Below are 9,454 nucleotides of genomic sequence, written 5' to 3'. Positions count from 1 at the left end.
AAACTCAATATTTATTACTCTGATTCTGCGGTTTACAGAAACACCCCACATGTGGTCGTAAACTGATGTAAGGGCTGCCGTATGGTTTTTGGAAGGCAGATTTTGCTGGACTGGTTTTTAGATGCCATGTCCCATTTAAAGACCCCCTGATGCACCCTTACAGTAGAAACTCCCAAAAAGTGACCCCATTTTGGAAACTAGGGGATATTGTGTCAGTTTTATTGTTACTATTTGGGGGTACATATGATTTTTAATTGCTCTATATTATGTTTTTTGTGAAGCAAGGTAACAAAAAAATAGCTGTTTTGGCACCGTTTTGTTATTTTTAATTTTTTACAACATTCATCTGACAGGGTAGATCATGTGCTATTTTTATAGAGCAGGTTGTTACGGACGCAGTGATATCAAATATGTCTACTTTCTTTGTTTGTTTGTTTCAGTTTTACATAATAAAGCATTTTTGAAAAATACATTGTTTTTGTGTGTCCATTTTCTGAACGCCATATGTTTTTTATTTTTCTGCCGATTGTCTTGTGCAGGAGCTTGTTTTTTGCAGAAAAAGTTCAGGTTTTTATTGGTACCATTTTTGGGTACATATGATTTTTTGATCATTCATTATTACACTTTATGGGACAAGGTGGTTTTGGAACAGTTTTTATTTATTTATTTTTACAGCGTTCATCTGAGGGGTTAGATCATGTGACAGTTTTATAGAGAAGATCGTTACAGATGTGGCAATACCCAATATGTATACTTTTTCTTATTTATTTAAGTTTTACACAATAATAGCATTTCTAAAAACCAATTAAATTATGTTTTAGTGTCTCCATAGTCTGAGAGCCATAGCTTTTTTATTTTTTGGGCGATTGTCTTAAATAGGGTATCATTTTTTGCAAGATAAGGTGACGGTTTTATTGGTACTATTTTGGGGTGTATACGCCTTTTTGATAGCTTGGTGTTGCACTTTTTGTGATGTAAGGTGACAAAAATGGCTTTTTTTACACCGTTTATTTTTATTTTTATGGTGTTTATTGGACAGGGTCGATCATGTGATATATCTAAAGAGATGGTCGTTATGGACGCAGTGATACCTAATATGTGTGTTTTTTTTATTTATTTTTTTTATAGGAAAAGGAAAATTTTTTTTTTACATTTTTATTTATTTATACTATTATTATTTAAAAAATTTTTTTATCAAGTCCCTCTTGGATCTTGAAGATCCAGTGGGGCTGATGGTTGTACTATACTTTGCAATGCTCTTGCATTGCAAAGTATAATACTACCAGATTTCCTGTAGGTGGCAACGCAGGACGCCTTTGCAAAGCGTCCGGTTGCCATGGCAACCATCGGGCGCTGAAATTGCAGCGCAGCAGCCCCGATGGTGGAGAGAGGGAGCCCCCTCCCTCTATTAACCCCATGGATGCCACTGCCGCAGCTGACACTCGCTGCTGATGTCGGCGGCTCAGGAATGGAGCCGCCACCATCAAACACAGCAGGGGGACCTCATCAGCTGCAGGGGACACAAATGGGGCAGGGCTGCAAACGGGGGTACGGCCAGCATGGAGGGGGCACAGATGGGGGAAGGATGAATGTATTGGGCGGTGAGGGGGCGGACCGCATCAGGGGCACCATACATGGATGGGGGGCGGGGACCACATCAGGGGCAGGCAGAGGCAGGGCTCACGGTGGTGGTGGGGGGTTGGGGGGCACAGGAAGGAGGCACAGATCGGGGGGCTTCAGGACACTACCTGATTTCAGGCTCAGAGTACAGATCAGAGCCTGAAACCGGCATTTTAACACAGACTAACATTCTGCACAGACTAACCAATCGGATTGATTGCTGGCAAGGGACCACTCTGATTGATCCCTTTCCGGCATTACTGCACTGTAATCCAAGTGTTTTGCAGCACTTGGATTAAAGAGCTGGCTTGACGTTTATACACGTGCTAGCTGCACAGGGCATGTGCAAATAGCACGTATATATACGGATTGTAGTCGTGAAAGGGTTAATTAACTTTTATTATAAGTATTTTTCTATCTATCATTAATTATTTATTTTTTAAATGCTATATTATCTTTAAAATAAATCATTACCTATAACTCACAATAAACAACATATAACAGACAATCACACAAAGGCTGTATGCCAAAAGCCAGGTATGTGCAAGCTAACAACCTATCCATAAGACAGGTAAAGTCAGCATAGCTTACAATAGCAGCCTTGTGTACAATGAGATATTCAAGACCAGCTGTCATCTGACTGAGAGGAAGTAAACCTCAAAGTTGCTTAATTTTAGTTGGGTGGCTTGGGGAACCTGCGCGCCTAGATAATTAGGGCAAAAACATTTTATTTTTTTATGCCAGCTAACTCTTCTCTAACTGCTTAGGAGGGCTGCATTTAAATTTTTTCAGTTTTCTAATTGTCCTAACATTTTTAGTCAATAACCTTCCTTTACAGTTTTGTCATGTAAACTCATTTGCATAAACATGGGCATATGGGAAAGACATGCAAAGTTTCAGCTGAAAAACAAGGCAGATTCTGCTAATTTGCCTGTCTTTCCCATATGCCCATGTTTATGTAAATAAGTTTATATGACAAAACAGTAATAGAATGGTTATTGAATATAAATGTTAGTACAGTTAGAAAACTGAATTTTTTTATGCAGCCCTCTTAAGCAGTGAGAGAAGAGTTAGCTGGCACCCACATTTTTTACTTTTTTTGTCACCCTAATGTTAATGATCCAGGTGCGCAGGTCCCCCAAGCCATCCAACAAAAGTCAAGCAACTTTGAGGCTCACTGGCTCTTAAGTCTGTATGGATAGAGAGCTAGTCTTGAACATCTCATAGTACACAAGGTTGCCATTGTAAGGTATGCTGACTGTACCTGTCTCAAGGATAGGTTGTTGGCTTACACATACCTGGCTTTTGGTATATAGTATTTGTGTGATTGTTTGTTATATGTAATGAAATTTTCTGTGCATATTACATTACTAATTTTTACAATTATGAATGTTCAGCAAAATATTGTGAATCCAAGTATTACCTATGACACTCATCACTAGGAAGGATGTCCATTTTCAAGTGGCATGGTGAGCACACTGTTGACTGAGGTTGGCTTGTGTGCTCCTCCTAGACAGATGTCTCCTATGATACCCCATACTAGGTCAAGTCTCTGGGCGTGTGGAGTGTTTTGGGGACCGATAATCTGTCCTTTAGCCTTATGAAGTGGTAGTATGTCTCTTCCGAGGAGTAAGACTATGGGGGCTTCTGGGTTCAGTTCTGGTATCAGGTGAGCTATACACTTCAGGTGAGGGTGGTATGCCGCTACCTCTGGTGTAGGCATCTCAGACTAGTTGTCAGGTATGTGATTGCACTCCAGTATGGTCGGCAGGGACAAGCACGTCTGACCATCTCTGGACTCCACCTTGAATCCAGTTGCTTTCGTCCCTGCCGTCTCAACAGTACCTGCATATGTCTTTAAGGAGTAGGGAGAACTGGGCCCTACGATGTTGAAGGTATTGAAGAAGGTGGATTTAGCTAAAGGCCTGTTGCTTTGATCATCTAAGATTGCATATATCTTGATCACCTTATCTCGGTGACCGACTGGATAAACTCTGATGATTTTTTAGCAGGATTTCCCTACTGCGAGTCCTTTACAGATCTCAGTACAGTGAGAAGTGACTACTGCAGTGTCTACGTCAGTGTTTATCTGCTTCCCGTCATGCTCCTCTGCTTGGGGTGATACCTGAGAGGGTGGTCCAGGGTGTAAAGTCGTGTTGTGTTCTATGCTACTGCATTCTGTGCATGTCACACTGACCTTACAGTTCCTGGCGAAGTGTGATGTTGTAGCGCAGCACCTGAAGCAGTTGTTTTCTCTGAGGAATTCTTTGTGGTCCTCTAAAGACTTCTACCTGAAAGCTCTGCATTTTAATAGAGAATGCGGTTTCTGTGCAGGGGGCATTTTTTTGTAAGATCTTTGAGTTTGTTCTCTTCTCGGGAACACTTAAACAGCCTCTAAGGAGAACCTGTGGAGGAAACGTTAGTTTTGTGGACTGCCACTGGTGTTTTATGAGATTTGACACCAGGGGGAGTGGGACATGACCATGTAAAGTCAAAACTGGGATCGTTTCTGATCCTTGCCTGTGGAGTAACAAAGTCTACAAACACTACAAAGGAAGGAAATTGTACATTATGAACCTGCCTATAATGAAAACCATGTGTGATCCACTGTAGGTTATAAAGGAGTTTATGGACAATCGGGTTGTGTCATGGTCTTACCTCCTTGCTGTTCCCTTCGTTTGACATGTGCTGGCGGCCATCTTGGTTTCTGGGTTTTCTTGTAGCCTCCCACCCTGCGGCTCCTCCTTCCCACTGGGAGGAGCTGGATGCCTAGCTCATATATATAGGAGGTCTGTGGCTTCAGTTCCTTGCTTGGTCCCCCTGTGTTCACATGCTTCCAAGACTGCTGCTGCTTCTGGTTCCTGATCCTGGCCTCGTCTGACTACCCCGTTGGTTCCTGATTCCGGCTTCGTCTGACTACCCCGTTGGTTCCTGATTCCGGCTTCGTCTGACTACCCCGTTGGTTCCTGTTCCTGGCTTCGTCTGACTACCCTTCTGGTTCCTGACCTCTGTCTCCGCAAGACCCTGCTTCGGTTTAGCCATCCGTTCGGACTTTGCTTACGGCTTGCTCTTCAATAAAACCTTCTTATTTTCCACTAATCTCTTGTTGTACGTCTGGTTCATGGTTCCATGACATTAGGACCAAGCCATGAATTCTGACGGTACAGGGCCACCCTCGCTACCTACGCTGGTTGCCAGACTTGATCAGCAGGATCACCTGTTGGGTCGGTTCGCTGTGGCGTTGCAAACCCTGCTTGAACGCACGGCTCATTTAGCTTCCGTTGCCGATGGGTCGGTTGTCGCTCCTGGGGCCGCTCCTACTGCCGCTCCGGTTGTTGCGCCAGAGTCTACCCTGACACCTGTTGCTGCGCCTGTGGTGTTTCAGGGTATGACCGGTTCTGCCCCCCTTCCACAGCGCAGGGTATCATTTTTTGCAAGATAAGGTGACGGTTTTATTGGTACTATTTTGGGGTGTATACGCCTTTTTGATAGCTTGGTGTTGCACTTTTTGTGATGTAAGGTGACAAAAATGGCTTTTTTTACACCGTTTATTTTTATTTTTATGGTGTTTATTGGACAGGGTCGATCATGTGATATATCTAAAGAGATGGTCGTTATGGACGCAGTGATACCTAATATGTGTGTTTTTTTTATTTATTTTTTTTATAGGAAAAGGTAATTTTTTTTTTTTACATTTTTATTTATTTATACTTTTATTATTTAATTTTTTTTTTTATCAAGTCCCTCTTGGATCTTGAAGATCCAGTGGGGCTGATGGTTGTACTATACTTTGCAATGCTCTTGCATTGCAAAGTATAATACTACCAGATTTCCTGTAGGTGGCAACGCAGGACGCCTTTGCAAAGCGTCCAGTTGCCATGGCAACCATCGGGCGCTGAAATTGCAGCGCAGCAGCCCCGATGGTGGAGAGAGGGAGCCCCCTCCCTCTATTAACCCCATGGATGCCACTGCCGCAGCTGACACTCGCTGCTGATGTCGGCGGCTCAGGAATGGAGCCGCCACCATCAAACACAGCAGGGGGACCTCATCAGCTGCAGGGGACACAAATGGGGCAGGGCTGCAAACGGGGGTACGGCCAGCATGGAGGGGGCACAGATGGGGGAAGGATGAATGTATTGGGCGGTGAGGGGGCGGACCGCATCAGGGGCACCATACATGGATGGGGGGCGGGGACCACATCAGGGGCAGGCAGAGGCAGGGCTCACGGTGGTGGTGGGGGGTTGGGGGGCACAGGAAGGAGGCACAGATCGGGGGGCTTCAGGACACTACCTGATTTCAGGCTCAGAGTACAGATCAGAGCCTGAAACCGGCATTTTAACACAGACTAACATTCTGCACAGACTAACCAATCGGATTGATTGCTGGCAAGGGACCACTCTGATTGATCCCTTTCCGGCATTACTGCACTGTAATCCAAGTGTTTTGCAGCACTTGGATTAAAGAGCTGGCTTGACGTTTATACACGTGCTAGCTGCACAGGGCATGTGCAAATAGCACGTATATATACGGATTGTAGTCGTGAAAGGGTTAATTAACTTTTATTATAAGTATTTTTCTATCTATCATTAATTATTTATTTTTTAAATGCTATATTATCTTTAAAATAAATCATTACCTATAACTCACAATAAACAACATATAACAGACAATCACACAAAGGCTGTATGCCAAAAGCCAGGTATGTGCAAGCTAACAACCTATCCATAAGACAGGTAAAGTCAGCATAGCTTACAATAGCAGCCTTGTGTACAATGAGATATTCAAGACCAGCTGTCATCTGACTGAGAGGAAGTAAACCTCAAAGTTGCTTAATTTTAGTTGGGTGGCTTGGGGAACCTGCGCGCCTAGATAATTAGGGCAAAAACATTTTATTTTTTTATGCCAGCTAACTCTTCTCTAACTGCTTAGGAGGGCTGCATTTAAATTTTTTCAGTTTTCTAATTGTCCTAACATTTTTAGTCAATAACCTTCCTTTACAGTTTTGTCATGTAAACTCATTTGCATAAACATGGGCATATGGGAAAGACATGCAAAGTTTCAGCTGAAAAACAAGGCAGATTCTGCTAATTTGCCTGTCTTTCCCATATGCCCATGTTTATGTAAATAAGTTTATATGACAAAACAGTAATAGAATGGTTATTGAATATAAATGTTAGTACAGTTAGAAAACTGAATTTTTTTATGCAGCCCTCTTAAGCAGTGAGAGAAGAGTTAGCTGGCACCCACATTTTTTACTTTTTTTGTCACCCTAATGTTAATGATCCAGGTGCGCAGGTCCCCCAAGCCATCCAACAAAAGTCAAGCAACTTTGAGGCTCACTGGCTCTTAAGTCTGTATGGATAGAGAGCTAGTCTTGAACATCTCATAGTACACAAGGTTGCCATTGTAAGGTATGCTGACTGTACCTGTCTCAAGGATAGGTTGTTGGCTTACACATACCTGGCTTTTGGTATATAGTATTTGTGTGATTGTTTGTTATATGTAATGAAATTTTCTGTGCATATTACATTACTAATTTTTACAATTATGAATGTTCAGCAAAATATTGTGAATCCAAGTATTACCTATGACACTCATCACTAGGAAGGATGTCCATTTTCAAGTGGCATGGTGAGCACACTGTTGACTGAGGTTGGCTTGTGTGCTCCTCCTAGACAGATGTCTCCTATGATACCCCATACTAGGTCAAGTCTCTGGGCGTATGGAGTGTTTTGGAGACCGATAATCTGTCCTTTAGCCTTATGAAGTGGTAGTATGTCTCTTCCGAGGAGTAAGACTATGGGGGCTTCTGGGTTCAGTTCTGGTATCAGGTGAGCTATACACTTCAGGTGAGGGTGGTATGCCGCTACCTCTGGTGTAGGCATCTCAGACTAGTTGTCAGGTATGTGATTGCACTCCAGTATGGTCGGCAGGGACAAGCACGTCTGACCATCTCTGGACTCCACCTTGAATCCAGTTGCTTTCGTCCCTGCCGTCTCAACAGTACCTGCATATGTCTTTAAGGAGTAGGGAGAACTGGGCCCTACGATGTTGAAGGTATTGAAGAAGGTGGATTTAGCTAAAGGCCTGTTGCTTTGATCATCTAAGATTGCATATATCTTGATCACCTTATCTCGGTGACCGACTGGATAAACTCTGATGATTTTTTAGCAGGATTTCCCTACTGCGAGTCCTTTACAGATCTCAGTACAGTGAGAAGTGACTACTGCAGTGTCTACGTCAGTGTTTATCTGCTTCCCGTCATGCTCCTCTGCTTGGGGTGATACCTGAGAGGGTGGTCCAGGGTGTAAAGTCGTGTTGTGTTCTATGCTACTGCATTCTGTGCATGTCACACTGACCTTACAGTTCCTGGCGAAGTGTGATGTTGTAGCGCAGCACCTGAAGCAGTTGTTTTCTCTGAGGAATTCTTTGTGGTCCTCTAAAGACTTCTACCTGAAAGCTCTGCATTTTAATAGAGAATGCGGTTTCTGTGCAGGGGGCATTTTTTTGTAAGATCTTTGAGTTTGTTCTCTTCTCGGGAACACTTAAACAGCCTCTAAGGAGAACCTGTGGAGGAAACGTTAGTTTTGTGGACTGCCACTGGTGTTTTATGAGATTTGACACCAGGGGGAGTGGGACATGACCATGTAAAGTCAAAACTGGGATCGTTTCTGATCCTTGCCTGTGGAGTAACAAAGTCTACAAACACTACAAAGGAAGGAAATTGTACATTATGAACCTGCCTATAATGAAAACCATGTGTGATCCACTGTAGGTTATAAAGGAGTTTATGGACAATCGGGTTGTGTCATGGTCTTACCTCCTTGCTGTTCCCTTCGTTTGACATGTGCTGGCGGCCATCTTGGTTTCTGGGTTTTCTTGTAGCCTCCCACCCTGCGGCTCCTCCTTCCCACTGGGAGGAGCTGGATGCCTAGCTCATATATATAGGAGGTCTGTGGCTTCAGTTCCTTGCTTGGTCCCCCTGTGTTCACATGCTTCCAAGACTGCTGCTGCTTCTGGTTCCTGATCCTGGCCTCGTCTGACTACCCCGTTGGTTCCTGATTCCGGCTTCGTCTGACTACCCCGTTGGTTCCTGATTCCGGCTTCGTCTGACTACCCCGTTGGTTCCTGTTCCTGGCTTCGTCTGACTACCCTTCTGGTTCCTGACCTCTGTCTCCGCAAGACCCTGCTTCGGTTTAGCCATCCGTTCGGACTTTGCTTACGGCTTGCTCTTCAATAAAACCTTCTTATTTTCCACTAATCTCTTGTTGTACGTCTGGTTCATGGTTCCATGACATTAGGACCAAGCCATGAATTCTGACGGTACAGGGCCACCCTCGCTACCTACGCTGGTTGCCAGACTTGATCAGCAGGATCACCTGTTGGGTCGGTTCGCTGTGGCGTTGCAAACCCTGCTTGAACGCACGGCTCATTTAGCTTCCGTTGCCGATGGGTCGGTTGTCGCTCCTGGGGCCGCTCCTACTGCCGCTCCGGTTGTTGCGCCAGAGTCTACCCTGACACCTGTTGCTGCGCCTGTGGTGTTTCAGGGTATGACCGGTTCTGCCCCCCTTCCACAGCGCTTTGGGGGAGAGCCAACTCAGTGCCGAGGTTTCCTTAACCAGGTGGGCATTTACTTCGAGTTGCTGCCACATGCCTTTCCTACTGAGAGATCAAGGGTGGGCTTCTTGATCTCGCTGCTCTCGGACAAGGCCTTAGCCTGGGCCAGCCCTTTATAGGAGAACAACAATCCGGTGGTTGCCGAGTTTTCCGGTTTTGTTGCTTCTCTTCGGAAGGTATTCGATGTGCCGGCTCGTGCTGCCTCTGCTGCGAAGCT

Source organism: Bufo gargarizans, chromosome 6 (assembly GCF_014858855.1).
Source record: "Bufo gargarizans isolate SCDJY-AF-19 chromosome 6, ASM1485885v1, whole genome shotgun sequence".
NCBI classification, from domain to species: domain Eukaryota; kingdom Metazoa; phylum Chordata; class Amphibia; order Anura; family Bufonidae; genus Bufo; species Bufo gargarizans.
This window is presented reverse-complemented; position numbering follows the sequence as displayed.